General features: G+C 46.3%; 1 protein-coding gene across 4 annotated transcripts in view; it reads left to right on the forward strand.

Moving 5' to 3' along the window:
• Positions 1–14,218, forward strand: part of TRAK1 (trafficking kinesin protein 1) — a 162,791-nt gene that overhangs the window by 38,455 nt on the left and 110,118 nt on the right. Inside the window, exon 2 of one of the 4 annotated variants that reach the window (XM_033402002.2) lies at positions 11,229–11,350. The exons of the other annotated variants lie outside the window; for them this stretch is intronic. The gene's annotated coding sequence lies outside the window, so the exon portion shown is untranslated. The remainder of the gene's footprint in view (positions 1–11,228; positions 11,351–14,218) is intronic. 4 annotated transcript variants of the gene reach the window in all.

Below are 14,218 nucleotides of genomic sequence, written 5' to 3' on the forward strand. Positions count from 1 at the left end.
TTACTTCGGTATGTTTTTTCTTTTCGCTGACCATGTATGCTTACTTGTTTGTGAAAAACCATCTGTGTCCACACTGTCTATATGCCTTAAAACAAGATATTTTGCTATTGAGGAAGAGCAAAACAGGGCCAGGTCTCTAACAAAGACTGTTCAGTCTGCTGCGAAATACAATTTTCATCAGTGAAGGTTCCATTTCATTGGGAAACAGTGGTGGACAGTCCTTCTGTCCTGCCAGCTAGATTTCCCTGGGACCCCCCTCTGGAGGAGTTGTTCTCCAGGCGCTGCAGGCTAGAACTAAGGCATGTTTTTCTTACTGAGGGAAGGGGCTGTGCACTTTCACGCATAGCCCTTCCTACAACCGCCTCAGAAGATGAATGGCATTTTCTCTACGTTTTAGATGAAGAAGGTAACCTCAGAAAGTTGAAGAAACTCAGGTCACATGGTTAGTGAGTAAAGTCAGAATTCCAGGCCTGATTTTCCAGTCCGAAATCCAGCACTCATTCTCCTAGCCCAGGGCTCGACAAATTAAGTCCTGTAGGTCAACTCCATCCCCCTCCAACCTGTTGTTGTATATAAACTTTTATTGGAACACAGCCATACCCATTTGTTTGCATATTATCTACGGCTGCTTTCCTGCTGCTGCGGCAGAGTTGAATAGTTGTGACAGAGACCATATTGCTTTCAAAGCCTGAGATATTCACTCTCTTTCCTTTTATAGAAAAAATTTGGCAAGTCTTGTCCTTGACCATAGCCGAAGAAGCATTAAGGTTCTTTGTGGAATCAGACTTTTCTTGCAGGAAAGACTTGGTGACTTTGTGAGTTCTTACTCTTTTGATGTGGACCGTTTTTGAAGTCTTTATTGAATTTGTTACAATTGTGCTTCTGTTTTATGTTTTGGTTTTTTGGCTGCGAGGCATGTGGGATCTTAGCTCCCCCTGCATTGGAAGGCGAAGTCTTAACCACTGGACCACCAGGGAAGTCCCAAGTTCTTACTCTCTTGTGAGCCATATGGTGAACGAAGAGAAAGCAGGCAGGGGCAGCACAGCTGTACCTTATTGTCCGAGGGGAACGATGCTGTCTTTACATATAGGAGTTTATACAAATCTGGGCTGGGCTCCAGATTCTTGCCACACTCCTGTGGAGAGGTGGAGTCTGTTTCTCTTCCCCTTGAATCTGGGCTGGCCTTGGGACTTACTGTTACCGGTAGACTGTGGCAGAAGTGACACTGTGTAACTCTCAACACCGAGTTTAAAGAGATCTTCGATTTCTGCCTCATACTTTGAACGCTCCTGCCACCACTGGAGAAGCCCAATGGTGGAAACAACATGTTTCCACATGAGAGAGAGGTCCCAGTCTTGCAGGCATCGCTGCCAAGGTGCTAGACATGTGAGGGAACTCATTTTAAATGCCCTAGCCCTTGTTATCATCTGATGCAACTTCGTGAGAGATCCCAAGTGAGACCAGAAGAAGAACCATCTTGCTGAGCCTCTGCCACACCCACAGAAATGTGAGAGATAGTCAGTCGTCGTTGTTTTTAGCAATTACGTTTTGGGGTCGTTTGCTGTATAACAGTAGATAACTGAAACACCCCAAGACCAAGGTGAGATAGGACCTGGGGGACATGCCACAGAAGGCTCCTGGATTGGGTGGTGGTGACACATCACAAAAATGTGAATTCTCTCACAGACAGTCCCAAGTCAGTGCAGGAGGACTTTTGAGTTGTGAAACAGTTTTCTGAACTTGCTGAGTTACCTGAATGTAATTCCTAAGAACTCTTAGGATGTTCTCAAGTGGAATCTGGGAAGCTACCGTGTGATTCTAGACTAATAAGGACAGGATGAATCTTGCTTTATTATGAACTTATCATGGAAAAGCAATTGAAAAGTAAAGATGTTAAGCAGCTTACAGAATGTTTCCTAAAATACTGAAGTTAAAATATTTGTGCTAGATTTCTTCTGGGAAATGAAAACGCTTTTCTGAAAATGATCTATGAATTGATTTTACCTTAGAATATTAAGGATATATTTTCAATGGGTTAAGTAGCCACATTTTTTTCAGTAGTTACGTTGGGTAAAGGCCGTTTGCTTTGATATTGTTTGAGTCTAATCAGAGGTCACAGAATTGTGGAAATTCTAGAATAGGTTTTAGAATAGGTTTTAAAATACATGTCTTTCTGCAGATCTGAATTGGCAGTGTTGGTTTATACTGAGTATTCCTGACCTCCAGGCCATGAAGCTCTCATGTCAAAGCCCATGGTTACCTTTAAATCATTGAGCATCTCAGGGTGAACTTGCAGCCGAGAGAATGTCTGCCATGGTGGATTATTTGCCTCTGGACAAAGGCCGAGCTCTTTTTAGCATGCGGTACGAGGCCAGGGCCACCTTAGTGTACGATTACATAGATTACAGTGTGAGTAGTAGCCCCCCGGAGCTGTGTGCTGAAGTGGCCTGCGTCTGCACTCGCCTCTCCACCTTTACTCCCCAAATCTTAAGTTCCACCCACGTTGAACTTTTTTACGGTTTTCTTGTGCCTTCTGCCAAAAATGCCTTCCCTGCCCTTCCAACTAAACTGACAACTCCCGAACCTTGTTATAAACAACACCAATATATTTACACACTGCACCCCAAATAGTTTAAAAATTGGCTACACCCATACCACTACCATCAACAAACCTACTGTATAAAATTCAAGATTTACTTTTTGCAGTTCTTTTTGACCCTTAGAGAATGTATCTCATTGAGTACATACAAGAGTATTATATGCACTAGTGACATTGATTGATGCTTTCTTTTCTTCTGAGTGCTAAGGTTGCCAAGGTTGTTACTGTTTGCTCTCTGGTTATGTCCATTTCTTTCTGTTTATATTCAGTGTTAGAGTCTCCATCTTCATTGGCTTAACTAAATTTTTAGATGATGTAAAACATTAACATGATCCAAAGTCCAAGGTGTAGGAAAAGCTCTACCCAAAGGTGGCTCATTACCTTCTTAATCTTTCACCCTTTTCCTACCCACCCCCAAAGGTAATCCATTTTCCATTGTTAGTTTATTCCTTATTTCTTTTTGTAAAAATAAATAGCTACTTATGTGTGAATATTTTATTTCCCTTTTTCCTTGTAGAGAAAGTAGTAACCTTTTCTTTTTCACTTAGCAGTATATTCCAGAGACTGTTCTAGAATCAGTTTACGGAGATCTTTCTGATATATTCTTCTGTTTACTGCGGCGTAGTATTCCATTGTTTGGTATAAACTCCTATATGTAAACATTGAGGTTGCTTCCAGTATTTTACTCTTACAATTAATTTGTGTCATAATGAATAACTTGGATTTTTAAAAATGTTTTCCTGTGTTTTACATATATCTTGTTCAGTTTACTTCTGAGTATTATATTTTGTTGTCGTATTTGGCGTTTTATCTTCCATTGCATCTTCTAACTGGTTACTGATGAAGGCTGTTGATTATTGTGCACATTGTTACATAGTCGTGGAGATATTAGAGTAGTATAGATATAACTTTGTCGCCAACCTTATTGAGAATGCTGCTGGCATTTCCTCGTGGAGTAAGGTGTTGCTATTCATGAGTGAGGTTAGTCTCTAGTTTACATTTTTTTGTGCTGTATTTATCTGGTTTAGGTGTCAGTGTTTTTTTTTAAGATTTATTATTTATTTTTATAAATTTTATTTTTGTTCATTTATTTTTGGCTGCGTTGGGTCTTCATTGCTGTGTGCAGCCTTTCTCTAGTTGCGGCGAGCGGGGGCTACTCTTCGTTGCGGTGCGCGGGCTTCTCATTGCGGTGACTTCTCTTGCTGTGGAACACGGGCTCTAGGCGCACAGGCTTCAGTAGTTGTGGCACGCGGGCTCAGTCGTTGTGGCTTGCGGGCTCTAGAGCGCAAGCTCAGTAGTTGTGGCGCATGGGCTTAGTTGCTCCACGGCATGTGGGATCTTCCCAGACCAGGGCCCGAACCCACGTCCCCTGCATTGGCAGGCGGATTCTTAACCACTGCGCCACCAGCGAAGTCCCTATTTATTTATTTTTATTTTATTTATTTTTGGCTCGGGTCTTAGCTGCAGCACACAGGCTCTTCATTGTGGCATGTGGGATCTTTCATTGCAGCCTGCTGGCTCTTCGTTGTGGTGCACGGGCTTCTCTCTAGTTGTGGCATGTGGGTTTTCTCTTCTCTAGTTGTGGCGTACAGGTTCCAGGACATGTGGGCTCTGTAGTTTGCGGCACACGGGCTCTAGTTGAGGCGCGCAGGCTTAGTTGCCCTGCGGCATGTGGGGTCCCAGGGATCGAACCCAACCTGCATTGGAAAGCAGATTCTTTATCACTGTACCTAGAAGTACCTAGGTGTCAGTGTTATATGTGCTTCATAAAAAGAAATGGATTTCTTTTTCATTTCCTTTGCTCTGGAACAATTTAAGTATAATTGGGATTATCTAGTCTTTGAAGGTCTAATAGATCTCCTGTAAGATTCTGATTGTAAATTGAACAGTAGAATTTGTTGGAGAAAATTCTCATGATGTGAAGTTTAAGGATTTCTTAAAAATTTTTTATGTTGGGTTATATGTCACAATTGTAAGTATAAACAATAAGCTAATCAGAACTCTACCTAAAACCAATCCCCTTTCCGGAGATTCTTTTTAACTGGAATTTTGCAAATGACATTGACATATAAAAGGAGATCTGCCAAGACTGGAATCATTCTGTATTAGTGGAAGCAAAGCTATTCCAGAATGTTGCCCCCTTTTTGTCCTATAGAACATGCTAATAGAGGCCAGGTGGATAACACAAAGGGATGAGATCAACTGGGTACCAGGTACTAGGGAGTGGTGGGGACTTTGGCACATTGGAGGGCAGCTGCTTTCTAGGTCCTGACCAAGTGTTACTTGTCAGCAAAATCTCACGAATGTGAGCCTCAAGTTGCCGGATCTCCACATTTATCAAGAGGGGCTGAGCAATCCAGACTTCAGTGTGTGAAAACTTATGATTTTTAAGACTTGGCAGTTAGTCCAAAAATTAAAAACACAGTGTAGGCAAAGCATAACACAGTTGTAAAAATGTGACCCCATCAGTTCCCCTGAGGCCACGTGGGTGGTGTTGTTTTAAAGCTATGAGCAAGCTGTCTTAGCTGGGTCTGCTGTTCAAGTTTAAGTTGTGAAGAGGAGCTGTGAGGTGTGTCAGACCCACCAAGGCCGTGCAGAGATGCTGCTTGCTCTGTTCTGGAAATAAGATGGAGAGACAAAGAGATAGCTTGGCTTGCTAAATAAAGCTGCACGTGGGTATTGGTCCCTCTGAGCAAGGTCATCAACGGTCAGATGTGGTGCCTCTGTGGGGCCTCCCGCAGTTGGCACCCTTGGGGGTGGTGTCTGGCGGGGACTAGTGAGGCACCAGCCCTCTGCTGCTTGGGGATGACTCAGTCCTCCCTGCCCCCCCGCCCCGGCTCCCCGCCATCCAGTTCCTAGCTGGTGTGTTTCCTCCTTTCACTTCCTGTCTTGCTGTTGCCTTTATGCATTGTACTAACCATAATCCCTCACCCTAGTGAGATCCAGCCATCCCAGGAAGCTCTGTGACTGAAGGCCCAGCTGTCAGTGTTCACTCAATGTTTGCATGGCTGTTTTGACGAGTTTCCTAGTAACGGCCCTGTTAATTTCAGTCAGAAAGACTAATGGAGTGCCTTTTTCTGGGGGAAAAACGTGCTTCCTTCAGCCCATTGGTGGCTCTGATCTCTGACCTCACTGCTTCCTGGGATATGCTTATATAGAGACTTCGGGCTTCTGCTGTCAGTACCACACATTCCTAATTATTTGTGCTACTTCATGAGTAATTCCAAGGTCTGTTTTGGATTACTTACTGAAAGTGGATGATAAAAATTGAGCTAAGATTTCCCATTCCTTTCTGGTAATTTCCAGATGCCTGCATTAGTGCTTTATAGAGAATTTGTTCTTTGCCGTCAGGCTGGTTTAAGTCTAGAATCTGACTTTGAATGTGGGCCAAGTGGAACCCACTTGCCTCTCGGGGGATTATTTAGAATTAATAAAATCAGGAATGGGACACTTTTTTTTACTACACATGTGCCTGAAGTATGAATTGTTGGCTGAAGGAACTTTTATGTGCTACAGTTTGTCTAGAGAATTAGGAACTTAAGGGCTTTATTGATTACGGTTAAGCACTTTTATTGAAAAGAACAATGTTTGTAGCTAAGTAGCTGTGTCCAAGCTGAGATGTTTCTTCTCACTTGATCCTACAGTGAAGTCAGTATACAGTGACAACTTGTTTCCATAGCTGCGGAATCTGTTTTCAAAAACACAAGGCTATGATTTCACTGTAGGTTCAGTGCACACTGAGAAGCTCATATGGAAATGGAAATGAAGCTTTCTTCAAAACACAATTTAAGGACTTCCCTGGTGGCGCAGTGGTTTAGAATCCGCCTGCCAATGCAGGGGACACGGGTTCGAGCCCTGGTCCGGGGAGATCCCACATTTCCTTCTCATTTCCTAATATGACAGATGACTCAGTGGAAATCCATTGTACTTTATGTCACCACAATTATCGTGGTGACTAGCCTATCGTGTAGTTGTGGTTAAGATAGAACAGTTGGGTTGGTTGTGTTCAGTAGGTTTGAGCATAGAGGGTGAATCATTCAATTCATTCTACACTCGACTTTTACTATGTTCCAGGCACTGGGGACACAACAGTGAACAAAACAGACAGGAGTAAGTTTTTATTTTACTCAGTTTCTGCCAATACTATAGGAGGCATGGAATTTAAATTATGTGTGCTTGAACTTTTTATAAAGTCTGATTGTAGGAAAGTGCCTGTTGAAATAGGGCGCCCATTTCCCCAGAAGGTTAACCCCCGCTTCTGGGGAGTTTTCTCAGAGGTCTGAGCAGAGGTGTGATTTATTGAGCATTTACTAAGGGCTTAGAGGACATTTGACTTTAGTGTATTATCTCCTTTAATCCCTGTGAGAGCCCTGCATCATTAGGTACTATTATTATTTCCCGTCTTATAGATGAGAAAACTGAGGCTTGTAGAAGTTAAACTGACCTGCCCAACATCCCATAGTGACTAATGGTGACTAATGTCACCTGCTCAACATCCCATAGTGACTAATGTCCCCAGAGGGGTTGAACTTGTAGTGGATGTGCTTTAGGAAATGGCATTTGTACCTCTGTGGCCATGGTGAGGAAATGTGCTCATATCCAGGCTGTTTAAACGTGTGGGCTGGTAGGACGGTGCAGCGGTGCTGAAGCGTGGAGAGGTGAGGGCTCGATTGTCGTGCTGGAGGACAGCCAAGGACCTAATAAGGAGGGGTAACAGGGTTATTGGGTGTAGTTCTGTGGATGGGAAAAGGATGCCTGCGGAGCTGAAATTCTACTGGAGATACTCTTCAATTATATTTGTATGTGTCTCATTTTTACTGAAACAGAGACACTATATTCTATACCCTGTTTGGTGACCTGCCTTTTTCCCACTCAGGCTATCCCGAGTACCTTTTCTTGGCTTCCGTGGGTTTCTCTGCAGCATCATTAGGAATGGAACATGTACAGACCTGTTACATGGATGGACCATGTTTTATTTCATTGAAATCCATATTATTAGACATTTTTTATCTTCCAGTGTTTCACTGTGACGCAGTGCTGGAAGAGGAAAGTTCAATCTCTGTGCACCGTTATGACTTTTCCTTAGGAAATAATTGTAGAAGTGGAACTGCTATTTTTTTCTTTTCTTTTTTTTAAAATAAATTTATTTATTTATGGCTGCGTTGGGTCTTCGTTGCTGGACGCTGGCTTTTCTCTAGTTGCAGCGAGCAGGGGCTACTCTTCCTTGTGGTGCACAGGCTTCTTTCTCATTGCGGTGGCTTCTCTTGTTGTGGAGCACGGGCTCTAGGCGCGTGGGCTTCAGTAGTTGTGGCTTGCCGGCTCTAGAGCACAGGCTCAGTAATTGTGGTACATGGGCCTAGTTGCTCCGTGGCATGTGGGATCTTCCCGGACCAGGGCTCGAACCCGTGTCCCCTGCATTGGCAGGTGGATTCTTAAGCACTGAGCCACCAGGAAGCCCCAAGTGGAACTGCTTTTGATGCGTACTCCCGGGTGTGAGTGACCTCCTTACCCACATGGTCAGAGGCACAGGTTATAACTAGGGGGAAAAGGTGTGCATGTGGGATAGATAACAAGAGAGTATCTCATACTTGTTTTCGTTTTCATTTCTCTGATTACTTGTGATTTTTCTCCTAAAAACTATGATTGAATTTTCTCTCATAATGATTCCTACATGAGTATTTTTATTGGGGAGGTTAACATTTTTCAGTGTAAAATAATCTTCATGGTTTCTTTGAAAGCATTTGTCTTGAAATCGACATTCTCTTATAATCTTAAAATTTTCTTTTTCATGTAGGATCGCTCCTTTTTATTGTCCCAACTGGCTTTGAAAATTTTAGATCTACATAAGTGGTAAGAGAAGAATACCATGAACTAAGTTGACGTTGTCGTTACGCATTTATTGGCGCGTTTGCCATGTGCTGAGGCATTAAACACATTTGGGTTCAACACCGGCCCCGCCTCTAGGTTCTTGGGACTGTGGGGCGTTGCCTCCAGCCCCAGTTTCCCCATCGGCAACTGGAGGAGGGCCATGACGCAGGCCTGCAGGCTGCCCTGAGTTTTAGGTCAGCATTCCCTGGGGTAATGTACCCGGGCCTGGCCGGGCTCACGGTCACTGCAATAACCGGGAAGCATTCGTGTTCTTTTCCTTGTTGGAGTCATTATGATTTTTTTTAAAGCCAGACTCCACCCGGGGAGTGAGGGCAGTAAAAGCCGGGACCCAAGAAGGGGTCCCGTACAGAGAACTGTTCTCTTTCCCTCTCTTCCTCTGTCACCCTTGCCCCGCATTCCCAGGCCTCTTCCTCACTCTGGTTATTATATTACCTTTATCCTTGAGCGTGACAGCTCCGCAGCCACTGTTCTGGCTGGGTGAGGTTTTATCACTAACAGGTCTCACGTACTTGCCTTCCCCGTGGATCCCGACTCTCTCTCTCCCCGTTTCTTGCACCCCACACCCCTTCGAAGTGACAGAACATGCAGTGTGGGCTGCAGGGCTTCCTCATTTAAAACATCTGAGTCTTCTCAGGGAAAGTTTTCCTCTTCAGAGCAACTGCTTTCTGGCCTGGAATCACAGAGATTTCCACCAAGCCACCCCACAGGGATTTGGGATGAGCTTCCCACTCCTGCTACACCCTGCCTGGCTTTGGCCAGCCTCTAGGGTTCCTCCCTGGACCTGGGAATGTGGAGAGGACTCTGGTGCAGATGGGGGTTTTCTGATGGGGGTTCGAATTGGGGCAGGGAGCATACGGGCCGTGATGCCCCACCGGGAACCGCCTCCAGCCTGCCTGCCACCTGCCAGGGTGGCTTACGCTCTCCGGCTGGCAGAATGAAATGTCCAGAGGCTGCTCTTTGTCCCGACTTGGTTTGGGAGCACAGAGCGGCTCTGTCGACCTGGTATGCTGGGGAGGCCTGTCTGCAGAGGACCGTGCTGTAGTTACGGCTCCTACACTGGCTTGTGCTACACGGTGCTCCCTGAATGTCTCGTTCAGCTTTTAGAGTCTCTTAGGTGACTCAGGTCTCTTAGGTCTGCGCTGGGCTCGGGCCAGCTGCTCTCACTGAACTCGCTTTGTGCTGCAAGACGCATGAAGGTTCCGTTGGGGATGGAAGAGGAGAGGCAGGCTGTCAGTGAGGCTCTGCAGCTCAGCCTCACAGCGTGGTCTCCTTTCCCCGGAGAGGGAGCTATTTATGGCACATTATAAATCTGCTGCTGCCAGCCGGAGAGACAGGGACTGTTACGTAAGGCTGCCAGAGCGCGCTGCCTTTTTATTCTGCTTTCTTCCTTATTCTGGGAGAGGGCACTGGGCTTACAGAAGGCAGCGTGGCTGGGCACTTCTGTGCTCTGGGTTGTAGCAGAATTATTTTTGGCAACCGGGGAATTTGGTCACATGACACTTTTCATTCAGTGAGACCTGACCGATGAAATGGCTTTGTCCTTACTTCCTAGGCATCTGCAGGGGGCAGTGCCTTGTATTGGTGGGTTTGCTTCCGTCCTCAGCACAGTTTAGAAAGAGAAGGCTGAGTTATGGGACTAAGCTGGGTCAGAGGCATTTTTCTCCACTTGACTTGAGTGATGGAAATTTTCTTTGAGTGATTCTTCATTAAAAAAAAAAATCGGAGGGATTCACCTTCAGAGCTAGAGAACAGTATGGCCTTAAGAATGGCATTTACTTCACACGTGTGTGTTGGTGTCCGTGGGTGCTTGTGTGTGCCTGGGCATGAGAGCCTGGGAGAGAGAGAGAGCAAGGGAGGAAAGACACATGTGAGGGCACCGCACTCGTCTTGGGCGCACATGGTGGGAGCACTGACGCACCTGTCCGGTGCCCGGGTCAGGGGCACATGACGGGTGCACGTGATGGGGGCCGCGCACGTGACGGGCGCCGCGCACGTGACGCGCACACCTGTCAAGTGTCCGGGTCAGGCAGACGTGACAGACACAAGTGACAGGCGCAGGTGTTGGGCATATGTGACGGGCACACCCGTGCAGCCCCCATTCCGTGCTCAAGTTCTTCCCTTCAGTCATCCTAGTGGAAACCTTGACAGTATCTGCCTTAGTCTCCAGCTGTCCTGACCTCTCCTTTTTTAGGAACCCTCAGGCGTGCTCATAGGACTTCACAGAGAGCCCTGATTGCCGTCCTGGAGACCATATGGCATCTGCTTTCCTGTGCCTTTGGTTACCTCACGTGGCTCCGACTTTCTGGCTGTAGTTGCTGATATCAGCTCCTCCGAGTATTCTTCCTCATTCTGTGGGTGGTCACACATGCCCTCTCCCAAGATGCTCCTTACTCTTGCAGCATGGTATAGCAGTAGTTGACATTTTTGAGTAAATAAGAAATGCTTCCCGTCATTATCTGAGATGCTTCTGCCATTATCTGAGAGAAAACTTTGAGCAAGTCGCTTAACCTTTCCCCACCTCACAGAATGAGAACGGTTCTACCAAGCTATGGCATAGATTTATTTTACGGGACAAATGGCGTTACGCGTGTGAAAGCCCACAGAGAGCAGCATCGTCCTGTAGGGCCAGTGGCTGCTTCTTGGCGGTCCTGCTCTTTCCTGACACCGTTGCTGCAAAACTGCAACTCATCTCCTCCTCCTCCAGCTGTGCAACTCTTACATGATCTTTTCTACTCCTTAGCCCCTTGTCCCGTTGGCCAGAAAAGTCAGATGAAGTGGGGAGTGATATGATGGAGAAGTAGGAGAGGAGAAGACCTGCACAGTCGCCCATCAGCTGTCCGCCAGCTCTACATGGCCCTGGAGGTCAGACCCCCATCTTTGGGCTGTTTGGGGTGTGCATATTTCTTTTTTTTTTTTTTAACATCTTTATTGGGGTATAATTGCTTTACAATGGTGTGCTAGTTTCTGCTTTATAACAGAGTGAATCAGTTATACATATGCATATGTTCCCATATCTCTTCCCTCTTGCGTCTCCCTCCCTCCCACCCTCCCTATCCCACCCCTCCAGGCGGTCACAAAACACGGAGCTGATCTCCCTGTGCTATGCGGCTGCTTCCCACTAGCTATCTACCTTACGTTTGGTAGTGTATATATGTCCATGCCTCTCTCTCGCTTTGTCACAGCTCACCCTTCCCCCTCCTCATATCCTCAAGTCCGTTCTCCAGTAGGTCTGTGTCTTTATTCCTGTCTTATCCCTAGGTTCTTCATGACTTTTTTTCCCTTAAATTCCATATATATGTGTTAGCTATGGTATTTGTCTTTCTCTTTCTGACTTACTTCACTCTGTATGACAGACTCTAGGTCTATCCACCTCATTACAAATAGCTCAATTTCGTTTCTTTTTATGGCTGAGTAATATTCCATTGTATATATGTGCCACATCTTCTTTATCCATTCATCCATGATGGGCACTTAGGTTGTTTCCATCTCCGGGCTATCGTAAATAGAGCTGCAGTGAACATTTTGGTACATGACTCTTTTTGAATTCGGGGTGTGCATATTTCTTATACAGGCTTGAGTGGTCTCAGTGGGGTCTTCGCTTTGAGTTCCTTTGCCTCTGTTATGGCAAGAGCATTGTTTTGAGAGACAGTGGCTAGATGCAGGAGAATGATCATTGGTCGAGGACCCCATGAAATATCTGATTCTCCACTGGACTTCGAACAACTTTAAGCACGTAAGCACAATACACTCAGAACTGTAATACAGCAACATCTTTGGAGCCATTCAAATCTAGGTTCACATCCTGGGTGAGTAATTTAATCTCTCTGAGCCTGTTTTCTCTCCTGTAAAAAGCAGATACGGATATTACTTCATAGGTTGTGATCCTTAAACGAGATCATGCATGTAAATGAACAAGCCCAGTGCCAGACCTGTAGCTCATTTTGCAAGGAGTGCTGGGGCTCTCTGCACTTTCAAAAAGCACATGTTCGTCTTATCACCATGTAAGCAGGCAGCCGTTTGCTCAGAGAAGTAGCTGTAAGATGGCATCAAAGCAAATAGCCCTGGCCAGAGAGGGGGGATCCCGGGTGCTAGTCATGCCTTAGTCAAGGTCCTTTGCGAGCGTGTTGGCCTCAAGTAGGTATCAAGGTTCTGGGGTGCTCACCCTGATTTCAAATGGCTCTTTTCCTTTAGGACTATCCACAGCCTGCAAGTTCCTTGGCCTCATGTGATTATTCCTAAGATAGAAACAATGTGGTGAAAAAGTGCCTCCATTGCATGTCCAGGTGCTAAATGCTTGTGATCCCTAAGGCGGGTCTGCAGACTTTTGATTCGGTCTCAGGCCTGCCGTCCTAGGCCTGGCAGCCCATTTCCTTTCATTGTGTCTGCTTCTTCCGGCAGCTTGTCAACCATTGGTCGTACCCACATTTTATAGATGAGACGTCTTGGAACCTGACCCGGGACTGCAGTCAGTAGGGGGTGGCTGGGCTGGGACTAAACCCAGTCCTGTGTGGTACCCATCGTTGGATCTGAGTCATCTTGCTCTGGGGCTGAAAGGGCCTGGGAGGCTGTGGGCTGACCCTCGTCTGCCTTCTCACTAGGCTTGGGGCTAATGGGGGCTTCTAAGGCATACCGTGCCTTTAGAACCGAAGGCCCTTGTGGGCCGCAAAATTCTGAAGTTGTTCTCTCAAGGCTCCTGTCGCCTGGTTCGTCAGTCAAGTAATATCTAGGTACTGCTATGAGGGGACTTTGCAGGTTGAATTAAGGCTATTGGTCACATGACTTTAAGATAGGGAGATTGTCCTGGATTATCTGAAGTGTGATCACATGAGCCCTTAAAAACAGAAAAGGACAGAAGAGACTAGAAAGATGCAGCAGAAGGAGAAGATAGAGTGTGTGAAGGATTCGACATGCCTTTGCTGGCTCTGAGATGTAGGGGTCGCATGCAGGGACTGGAGAGAGGCCTCTAGGAGCCCATGGAAAGGAGGAAAGGAGGAGAAGGAACACGGGCAGCCTCTAGGAGCAAAGACCAGCCCCCGGCTAACAGCCAGCGTGGAAGTATGGTCTTCAGTCCTGCAACCACAAGTAACTGATTTCTGCCAACAACCTGAACAAACCTGGATACGGATTTTTCCCTGGAGCTCCAGGAAGGAGCGCGGCCCTGCTGACGCCTCCGCTGGAGCCCGGCGAGGCTCGTGTCAGACTGCTAACCTATAGGACTGTGACTTGAAAAATGACTATTTCAAGCCACTAAATTTGTGGCAGTTTGTCACAATAGCAATAGAGGGCTGATATGACCCTGGAGAACAATTTGTCCCTTTTTGAAAACTTTTGCTGCACTGGGACCTGTTTGTTCAGAATTGCTGAACTGTGACAGTAAGCCAGTCCCCCAGATACATTGGCTGCCTCTGCCCCCCAAACATAAACCTTGAAAGCGCAGGCACCTGGCTGACCATGGAGGGGGGGTCACCCAGCACGGGCTTCTCCTTGTCACCTGTTGGGCCGCCAACCCCGAAGCTCTGTTCTGGTTTTCTCCTGACAGCCTCTGAGTTTGTCCTGGAGGAAGCTCCTCCTTTAGCCCTTGGGAAACAGGTGATCTGTGTTCACAAAGGGCAGCTCTGTCTGCACAGTATCACTTGGCTCTCCTGCCAGAAGTTGCCTACACGTGGGTGGCAGAGGGTTCATGCTAATAGCACTGGGGCAGTGGGGGAAGGGCTGACTAGGACACAGAAG

Source organism: Orcinus orca, chromosome 10 (assembly GCF_937001465.1).
Source record: "Orcinus orca chromosome 10, mOrcOrc1.1, whole genome shotgun sequence".
Lineage (NCBI taxonomy): Eukaryota > Metazoa > Chordata > Mammalia > Artiodactyla > Delphinidae > Orcinus > Orcinus orca.